At 39.3% G+C, this 11,274-nt stretch overlaps 1 long non-coding RNA gene across 1 annotated transcript in view; it reads right to left on the bottom strand.

Moving 5' to 3' along the window:
* The window catches only part of LOC122557928, a 124,212-nt gene extending 113,262 nt beyond the window's left edge, over positions 1-10,950 (bottom strand). Inside the window, exon 1 of the long non-coding RNA XR_006313980.1 lies at positions 10,652-10,950. This is a non-coding gene — a long non-coding RNA (uncharacterized LOC122557928). The remainder of the gene's footprint in view (positions 1-10,651) is intronic.
* Positions 10,951-11,274: the final 324 nt, after the last annotated feature.

The following is an 11,274-nucleotide window of genomic DNA, read 5'->3' on the forward strand; positions in this document are numbered from 1 at the left end:
ATCAATGTAAACACCCACTTTACAAATCTAATCAATGTAAACACCCACTTTACAAATCTAATCAATGTAAACACCCACTTTACAAATCTAATCAATGTAAACACCCACTTTACAAATCTAATCAATGTAAACACCCACTTTACAAATCTAATCAATGTAAACACCCACTTTACAAATCTAATCAATGTAAACACCCACTTTACAAATCTAATCAATGTAAACACCCACTTTACAAATCTAATCAATGTAAACACCCACTTTACAAATCTAATCAATGTAAACACCCACTTTACAAATCTAATCAATGTAAACACCCACTTTACAAATCTAATCAATGTAAACACCCACTTTACAAATCTAATCAATGTAAACACCCACTTTATAAATCTGATCAATGTAAACACCCTCTTTACAAATCTAATCAATGTAAACACCCACTTTATAAATCTGATCAATGTAAACACCCTCTTTACAAATCTAATCAATGTAAACACCCACTTTATAAATCTAATCAATGTAAACACCCTCTTAACAAATCCAATCAATGAAAATACCCACTTTACAAAATTGATTAGTGAAACAACCACTTTACAAATCGGATCAGTGAAAACATCCAATTTCCAATCTGATCAGTGAAAATACCCACTTTACGAATCTGCAGAAAGAATAAAATGTTTTGCATATGCTAATGAGAGCTGTATTTATCACATGCATAAGGCAGAATGTTCCTTGGCCTTAAATCATGTGGCTAATTGAGAGACAATTGGCAAAATATGGTGCAGATAGAAAAAATTAAATGTTCCATCTCAAGAGAAAAAGTCTGATCTTGTGCATAAAGTTCCAATAGTTACTTAAGAATCTTACTAGTGATTAGTGAGGGGTTTATTTTCACACTTTAACATCTCATTATTATCTAATTTCACTTTAGTTATATGCAGTTTGCTATTTTCCATGGTTGAAAACGAGACAGCGCGAGTTCACAATGTGAATGTTGGAGCGATTAACCGGTGCTGCAGCTCACTGGCATTTTCTGCAGGCCTCCATCTTGACCACCAACATTCTCAGGCACAATCCATTGGCAGTGACCATCCATACCCTCTGTTCATGGAGGTTGGTATTGGCAAAGCACGCACTTCACCACAACAACACTCCAACTCAAGAAGTTCAATACAATTAAGGACAAAGCAGCCCATTTGACTGGCACCACATCCACAAACAGCCATTCATTCCAGTGGTGACTAGAAGCATGTGTTCCATCTACAAGATACATTGCATCTTCCAAACCCTTGGCCACTACCATCCAGAAGGACAAGGACAGCAGATGGATGGGAACACCAGCACCTACACGTTCCCTTCCAAGTCATTTGCCATCTTGACTTGGAAATATATTACCATTCCCTCACTGTCATTGTATCAAAATCCTGGAATTCCCTCCCTAACAGCTCTGTGGGTCAATCTACGCTATATGGACTACAGCAGGTCAACAAAGAATCACACAGGCAGCTTATCAAAGACAAATGCTGATGCAGCCAGAGGTGCCCACATCCCATGAACAAATTAAAGTGTGAAATAGCAGAGTTACAGTGAGCATGGAGTAACAGGGAGAAGTTGGTGGTCTTTATGGATCACAGAATGTTATTAACCTTCTTCAGGCATTGTTGGACATTCATCTGAACAGTGAACATGACTCTGATATGATTTCAATTTAAGCTTTATTGTCAGGTACACTCAAGTACGGGGATGCAAACTTACAGTGAAAAGTGGACAATGTCGCCAAGCAAGACACCATCCTAGGTATGAAGGTACCTAGTTATACAAGTTGTTTTGGTACAATGTATGTTTCATCAACACAAATTGGTTTTAACATCATTGACAAACTGTGGATGTTATCTAGATAATGGGAACTTTCCACAGAATGGGTATAGTGATTTTCTATTAGCGATCTTCTACAAAGTGATTTTCTATAGTGGTATTCCACAGAACGATTTTCTATAACAGTTTCCACATCATGATCTTCTACAGCGCGAGGTTGCAGAGGAACATAACTGTCACATTGTAGCAGAACGACCTGTACAAACTTAGGTACAAGTAGCAGCGTACAGAGTCAAACCTTAAAATTAAAGCACTGCCATTGATCTTAGTACAAACAGAAAAATAAAGAAAGAAAATAAAAAGTTAACATTACAGTCCTTTCTTAGAATTAGGTGGAAAAACAAAGGTAAAAGTTCACATGTCTTTCTGAGGTGCAGTCCCTGCAAGGGCTCAGTCTCCTCTGGTTTGGTCCACTCTCTGGGAAACCTAAGGCTTCCTGCTTTCAATGCAGCAGATGCTGGGGGACGTCCTTCACCGACACTTCGAGCTCCCTCAAACTACATTGGGCTCAGACCCAGAGAGACTCCATAACCTGGGCCGCCAAACGACGATACTAGAGGCCCACAGCCGCTGCCATGATCCCCACGATGTCATCGTTGCTGCTGCCTCGGTCTCCAGAACTACAGAAGGTAAGTCGAAAAAAATCTGAGGAGGAGGGAAAAGAAAGAAAAGGAATGTGGCCTACCGGTGCGGGTGTCACCATCTTGAATAGATGGCTCGCTCTCTCCTGCTGCTGCCTTAGAAGGCCTTAAAAAGAAGAGAGAAATAAAACGCAAAAGGTAAAGAAGAACAAAGATAGCAGACGGAGGCAAGTGAGCGCATACACTGCACTGCTACTCTGACACTGCCATCTTGATTTGGTGGCAACTTTGGGCCAGGCTAGTAGGGTCTGGTGCTCTGGTCTCCTGCAGTAACCCAGAGGAAAGAGGACAGCCATCCAATTCACCACTCAACCTGGTTCCCGTGAGCAGGCTGGAGTGCCAACTTTCTTGTACTAGCCATCTCCTGGTCTTCACGCACTGAAACTATGAAGGAATGCTCCAGGCTGGCAGGATTTGATCGGGTTTGACAGCTGAGCATTAAGTATGACGCCAGCAGCATGGACGCCAGAAGGTCACAGCCTCGGCAACCACATCATCTTCTGAAAGGTAGTGCGAGAGTGAAGACATGGAGTGGAGACCTGGTGCATAGTTAATGAGGTGAGCACCTTCAAATCGCACAAGAAAACCAATTGGAGTTCACAAGGGGTGAACTGACACCTAGTCAAACTTTGGGAAAATTCAGCCCATCGTCAATAAGTGGTTGTTAGTAAGAACATAAACATACCAGCATGACTCTGCACATATAAACATATGTAGCTTGTAAGTCGGATGAAAATCTGTGCATCTTAATTTGCTCTTCAACCAGCAGTCAAAAAAGCTAACCTTCTTCTTTCCAATACAAGCTTTTATTTTCTCTACTTCCTTACCCAGTGCACTGAGCCAGCCCCAAAACTGATAAACACATGGACAACTCATAACACTCATTAAGTTTTGCTGCACAGAAGTGAATATGAACTGACATCAGATTCTAGTTACTCTACACTTAGAAATTCTTAGAAATAAATGTCAGCAGTGGGTCAGCTCAATTTCTTTGTCACCGCCTCTGGAATCTCAGCCATCACTTACACAATAATGCAAAGGCACTTTCCCCTCATTTAATTTTACGTTAATATCCTTAGTCAGTAATCGCCGAAGTGTGCAGGAGATTTGCCTAATGAAATACAGGAATGTGACCTATGACATCAATGTCTTCTACCACACCCAAAGTTTCAGCTGAAACTCCATGTCCTGAGAATACCAGCTTCTGCTTTGAAGGATTTTCCCTGGACATTCAATTTAATTATCTTTTTTTTAGCTTTTAACAACAGCTGCATAAACACCAATGCAAAAAGGAAGTATTTATTTTCCTACTTTTATCCCCCGCAATTAAGCTACTGCTTTTCTCTGCTGTGGTTTGTGTGGTTTAGAGAAAAATTCGCCCCCCCTGTTAGAAGCATCTTCATTGTTAATTATGCAAACATGTTGAACACCACAGAATTAAAAAACGGATTTAGAACAAACGCTTGCAAACAGATTTATACTGTGCAGACAGTGCAGTAAATCATGGAAATAATAGTCTTGTTTTAAAAATACAGTCTTGTCAATTTTTAGGACCTACCATCTGTATGCTGTCTTTTGATTTCCAGCTGAATATGGTCATGAAAACTCGTCAATTCATAACAAGAGTTAAAATCACTTTATCCACAAAATGTTGTTTTGCACAGTTAGATCAGCAACATGATAGCCATTATTACCTCTTCGATTATAATTTGGGAATTTATTCTGTGAGTTATAATCTAGCAGCCAGCCTTGTGGAGTTTTTAATCCACTGCATTTCTAATTAATCATTAATTCGTCATTTCCACTACAATTGTCCCCAAGTCTAGAAATATGAATATTTCAGTAAACATTCTGTGCAATGTTTACAAATGTCCATTTCTGTAAATTAGTGCTTCCAGTATATTCACCAAGTGGAAATATTACTGTACAGGCTGTCGAGATTTTGCTGGGCATGGGCACTCAAATAAATGGACAGGGTTTACATCTTATGATTTGTCTATTAATTGCTGAACTGCAGTAGTTTTTAAAGTGGTGCTGCAAAGCTTATCATAAAATGAAAAAATATACCCTTGAAGCACAAACCAAATGAATTATTATTGGTTACATTTTGACTTTGGCTTGCCTTTCCTGGTATGACTGAATTTTCATAAGCAATAAGGGAAAGAGTATCCTGTTGATTGGCAGGCAAGTACCTATCCTTGAGAACAATAAGCAAAGAGAAAATGGACTACAGCCTTGATCTGAAGGTAAAATCTTCAGCCAAATTATTTCTTGGTTATGTGTCCCTTTGGCTCCTTTTACTTTAGGTCCTTCAGGGTAGTTGCTTTCCAATCATTTAAACCTTTTGTTTAGAGTCTTCCTACACACCATTCAATACCCCTTAATGTCTACTATTTTCTGTTGATGTAATTTCTAGCCTAATCAGTATCCTTGTAACAATCTGAAGAAACTTGCATCATGTAGAATAGAAAATCTGAGCAGTCCTAAACTGTACCAGCTCAACTTGACTTGAGAGGTTAAATGTACATGTTTAGATGTGATTGAGATAACAGGAAAATGGGAGAAAGTGAGGACTGCAGATGCTGGAGATCAGAGATGAAAAATGTCTTGCTGGAAAAGCGCAGCAGGTCAGGCAGCATTCAAGGAGCAGGAGAATCGAGGTTTCGGGCATAAGCCCTTCATAACAGGAAAATGGTTCACTTTTTTCTTTTTAGCTTGTATTTTCTGTTCTTGTGTGTTTGGTGCTCTTGACAGTTTATCCATTCATTCAGCGTCCTTGGTCCTCCAGTAATATCCAGATACACTGTATTTTGACCAATTCATTGGAGTATGTTCTTTCAACTCTGATTGTTGCTAATCAGCACCATTGGCCATGGTAAATCAGTAGTTATAAGGTATGGGGTATTTCGATTCTGATCTGTTTTAGACCTAGACTTTGCGTCTAATAAGTTAAAAACTGCAATGATTCCTGTCTGACAGATTCTGGAAAATAAAATGGTACTTAATTAAATCATCTAATGCTTGTTCTTTTAATAAGTGCAACAGATGTTATAAACAAGTTTCAAATGGATTATAAGCATACTGGAGGAAATTATACACTGGTATGTGGCTTTTAATTGTAGATCATTGGACAAGCTTGCCAATTTATCCCCTCGCACTCGCTATTTAAACAGCTTTTTTTTCTCTCATTACTCTATGGACTTTCAGCTCAATTTTTGCTGCTTTTGCCAATTATAGAATACTATGTCAACATGAGAACTCAACAAATAGCATCATTGCCAATTTTTGTTAGTTTCAGAACATTATGCTCAGTTACCTTTACTGATCTGAGCAAATACGTGACACCACTATCTTTAGTTAAGTAATGACATTGAATCCATCCGTGGTGATATTAAGCTTGAATAATTCAGACTTAGCTTTCAAGCACTTTATTGGTTCAAGCTAACAGTCCACAACATTGATGTTAAACTGACACTTTGGCACATTAGTAAAAAATGGCTAAATCATTATGCTATATGAAATTTTATTTAGCCAGTTGTCAGGTCAGCCTCAATAGACAATATTGTGTTCTCCTTCAGTCCATTCAGTGCCTTACATGTTAACATATCACTAAAATTTAGCTTTAACTGGGGTCACTATACATCAGAGGAGCTACCCTATAAAAGTGATATTTCAGTGCACATCATTGTTTCAATTTTCCTCTTTGAATTACTGGTGACTGTTTCTGACCTCTTCCTTATTCATTTGCTTAATCCATTGCACAACCACAGACCTAGATTACCTGGTTTGACACAACTATATTTGTCCTGCAAATAATTATGGGTGGAATACCATTCAGAGGAATAAATGCAACCAATCTCTTGTGATATTGATTTGTAGAATGCATTAAACATAATTATTTGTGGTAACACAAATGATAAGAATAATGATAAGAAAATAAGAAAGAAACTGGAAGCATATGTTGCATGCTGGATAAGTAATAGCATTAGAAATTCACAAGAGTATCTCAAATGCAGGAGAGAGGCGAAGGCTGGAATAAGGAAGATTAAAAGTAAGCATGAGGAAAGGATGGCAGACCACGCTAAACCAAATAGTAACATGTTCTCCAAACATACTAACAGTAAAAGATTAATGCAGGATAGAGTGAGGTCCATAAGGAACAAGCAGGGAAGGCTATTCACTGAAACAAAGTGAGTATTCTGTTTCTGTCTTTACCAAATTAGAAAATGATGACAATGGCCTCATTGAAAATATAGGTGTTGAACAACTAAGCAGTTTAGTAATAGATAAAGAAGAGGTAATAGAAAGGCTGGCAGCACAGTAGCACAGTGGTTAGCACTGCTGCCTCACAGTGCCAGAGACTTGGGTTCAATTCCCGCTTCAGGCGACTGACTGTGTGGAGTTTGCACATTCTCCCCGTGTCTGCATGGGTTTCCTCCGCGTGCTCCAGTTTCCTCCCACAGTCCAAAACAAATGTGCAGGTTAGGTGAATTGGCCATGCTAAATTGCTCATAGTGTTAGGTGAAGGGGTAAATCTAGGGGAATGGGTCTGGGTGGATTGCGCTTCGGCGGGTCGGTGTGGACATGTTGGGCCGAAGGGCCTGTTTCCACACTGTAAGTAATCTAATCTCTCCAATTGGAGAGGTTGCCAGGTCTGGATTGGATGCAGCTCAGATTGGTGAGACAGGTAAGGGAGCAAATTGCAGAGCTGTTGGCAGAAGTCATCCAGGTGTCCCTGTACACAGGATTAGTCTCAGGGGACTGGAGGATTGCAAATGTGATGCTATTGTTGAATAAAGAGATAAAGGATAATCCAGGAAAATAATGTGGGATAAGATAAATATTCACTTATAGAAAAAGAAGTTAATACCAGACAGTCAACATGTTAAGGACAGGTCATGTCTGACAAATCTAATTAAGCTGTGGAGGTGCCAGTGTTGGAATGGGATGAACAAGGTCAGAAGTCACACGACACAAGGTCATATCCAACAGGTCTAATTGAAATTACAAGCTTTCGGAGAGCTGCTCCTTTGAAAGGTGAAGTGAGCTTAAGTTCTTTGATGAGATAATAAAGGCAGTGGATGAGGGTAGTGCTGTGGATGTTATATATTTAGATTTTCAGAAAGCATTTGTTATGGCATCACAAGGCAAGTTTGTTAGAAAAAGTAGAAATGTTTGGGATTAATGAGTCTTCAGCAGCATGGATTAAGTGTTGGCTAAAAGATAGGAAACAGAGAGCAAGTATAGATGGGCATTTATCAGGCTGGAAATGAGTTGAAATTGATAGTCCCAGGGATCATTGTTGAGACTGTTGCTTTTTCAGATTTATATAAATAATTTAGAGCTGGGTATTGAGGGCAAGGTCTCTAAATGTGCAGATGATGCTAAACTAGGGAAGATAGCAAATTGTAAGGATGTTGCTCAGTGACTTCAGAGAGACATTGACAGTTTGACCTAATAGCAAACACCTGCCAAATGAATTACAATGCCGGGAAATGTGAGGTAATGCATTTTGCTAGAGTAAACACTGAGAGACACTACAGACACAATGGTACAATTTTGAGAGGAATACAGGAGCAGAGGGACCTTGGGGTTCAAGTGCATAATTCTCTGAACGTGACCAGGCAACCTGAAACCGTTGTTAAGAAGGTTTATAGGATCCTTGGGTTTATAAGTAGAGTCATATAGTATGAAACCAAGGAAGTCATTGGTCAGACCACATTTGAAGTATTGTGTTTAGTTCTGGGTACATTATTTGAGGAAGGACATTAAAGCCCTGGAGAGAGTGCAAAAGAGATTTATTCAAATGATACCAGGAATGTGGGATTTTAGAAAAATTGAGCTCATACTCTTTGGAACGGAGAAGATTAAGAGGTATCTTATTGAGGTGTTCAAAACTATGAACAATTTTCCAAAGTGTGAAGCAGGATATACAAATTCTATTAGCTGGAATGTCAGTAATTAGGGGCCTCAGTTTTAAGATTGTCAGCAAGAGAGTACAAGTAAGATGAGGAGAAACTTCTTTACAGAGAATTGTTAGGATTTGGAATACACTGCTTCAGAGAGGTGGATTACATAGGAGTTTTCAACGAGTGCTGGATGTATATTTGAAAGTGATCAATTTAGAGGGCTACAGATATAGGGGTACGGAGAATAGGACTAGCTTTCGGGAGTTGATGCAGACACAATAGCCTTCTTCTGTATTGTAAAGTTTTATGATTTAATGATGGACTAGCAGGGTCTTTTGAGGTCTCAGTGACCTTTTCTTGCAAGCTTCTCAGATCTAGGTCAGGGACATATGCTCAGTTATAAGCCTTTCATCCTGTCATTTGATCTCAAGCAACCAAAGTAGGAAAAGTAGCCCTTCTTAACCCGGGTTCAATTCCCGCCTCAGGCGACTGACTGTGTGGAGTTTGCACGTTCTCCCCGTGTCTGCGTGGGTTTCCTCCGGGTGCTCTGGTTTCCTCCCACAGTCCAAAGATGTGCAGGTTAGGTGAATTGGCCATACTAAATTGCCTGTAGTGTTAGGTAAGGGGTAAATGTAAATGTAGGGATGGGGGTATGGGTGGGTTGCGCTTCGGCGGGTCGGTGTGGACTTGTTGGGCCGAAGGGCCTGTTTCCACACTGTAATGTAATCTAATCTAATGTAATCTAATCTTAAGAAGGAAGTTTTAGTTCATGTCAGTGCTGTTGAACAGCAGATTTGGGCCAACTTACTTAGCCATACTTACAGAAGTAACAATTTTCAGGGCTAAATTTACATCTCCACCTGAATAAATCATGCACTTTTACCTTGTGTGTTACATAACGCACTACTCAATTTAATGGCCCTTCTAAGTCAAATTGCATTTGACTTTTAAGTCATAGAATCTAACGAAACAGAATGAGGCCATTTGACCCATAGGGCCTGCATTGGCTTTTTGAAAGAGCTACACAATTTGTTCCATTCCCGTGTGCCTTCCCTCTGGACTACAAGCAATGTTTTTCTTCAGTGAGCTGCCCCTTCAGTTTCTGTGGTTGAAATTCTACTGTAGTTGGCCTCAGGCAGAATCTTCATTTCAACATGAGGCAGAAACACAACCAGCTAAGGGTCAGCTGATATTCCTCTACAGCAACAAATGAATCGTAATATATAGTCTATTTTGGGTTTTATAAAATTGAATCATTTTCTTTACTGTGTACATCATCTTTACAAAGACATAAGTAAATCAACACTATAATGTCCTCTCAATAATAGTTACTTGCTTAACAGACTTTATTATAAAGCAGGGAATAGAGGCGCCAACTAGATTCTTATCTAGTAACACCCTGTTCCATCTACTTTTGGCAGTCTGGGTCCAAAATGTTTCATCAACGTCCTATTGACATGTTTTGTAACACCAGGTCAATGTGGATAAAAAAAATCTTCCTAGAAAGGTCATTTTTGTTTAACTTATCTCTAACAAGAAAGTAGTTAATCATTCTTTAATTAAGTCAGGATTTTTTAGCTGTGCTAAGGATAGAAATTATCCAGGGAATTCAGATGAATGTACGGTTTGTTCTTGGGAAGATATTGTACAATTTTTCCAACCCAATATGTGTTTTTAATCAGAGTAATTGTTGGACAATTGTTACAATTAGCAGATTGACAGCAAAAAATCAGCTCTTTGGTGCAAATAATATCAACAACCTGCTACTAAATGGATTAACATCTATTTTTTGCGCAAATTCCAATGACACATGAAATTATTCTGCCATCACAAAGGGTAAGAGTGAATGTTCAAAGTTTCTATCTCTGTGCAGGTATCATCAATCTCTTCTTTGCCATAAACAATAGCACAAAGACAGATGTGGGATCAACATTTAGACTAGAGTGATCCCACTTGCGTAGTACGAGAGATAGAGTGGCCTATCGGAAGTTAAATTAGTCAACATTCTGAGGTGAATTTGAATCTGGAGGGTATGCAAGTTTTTAAACTTTGTGTGGGGAAGGACGACAAAGTGAAAGTCATCAAAGTAAGCATATTGGGAGAGTTGGTCCCAAGTCACGAACTTCAAAATTTAACAGGAGTGCATTAGGCTGCAAGCATGTAACCTCCTTGAGCGAGAGAGGTTAATTAATAGTTTATATTAATTGAACAGAGCAATGTTCAACTCACTTTCAGATTTTACAGCACATTGATGGGTTCTCCAGGCTTCTGGGGGCATCCTCGTAGCCTCAGAAGAGGTGGAGGTAGACTGCTCACATTCTTGCTCTGAATGGTGAGATACAATTGATCAAAGTCCACTGGGATTTCAAGTCTGTGAGGGCTTTGTTGAAGGCTGCTCCTACTATAGATACGCATGATGATGTAGTGTGGTTTTCTAGATGGTCACCCACTTAATATGTACCACAGAGAATTGGCTTCTTATTGATATAGATGTACTAAAATTTATTGCATGTAAACATGTATATCAGTAGGGCATCTCAGACTAATGTACAAAGTCTGAGTAAAATGCTTATATACCTGTATCGTTGAGTGTCCAACCTACTGCTTACTGACTGGCTGCTTGCTAACCAATTAACTATCTCAAAGAGGGTGCAGAATACTCTGAAAGAGGAGAGGGACCAGCAGGAGGTCATTGTACACATTGGAACGAATGACATAGGAAGAGAAAAGGATTGAATTCTCAGGGAAGAATATAGGAAATGAGGCAAGAATTTAAAAAGTGGGTCCTCAAGGGTAGTGATATCTGGATTACTCCCAATGCCACGAGCTGGTGAGGGTAAGAATAGGAGGGT

Source organism: Chiloscyllium plagiosum, chromosome 16 (genome assembly GCF_004010195.1).
Source record: "Chiloscyllium plagiosum isolate BGI_BamShark_2017 chromosome 16, ASM401019v2, whole genome shotgun sequence".
Taxonomy (NCBI): Eukaryota; Metazoa; Chordata; class Chondrichthyes; order Orectolobiformes; family Hemiscylliidae; genus Chiloscyllium; species Chiloscyllium plagiosum.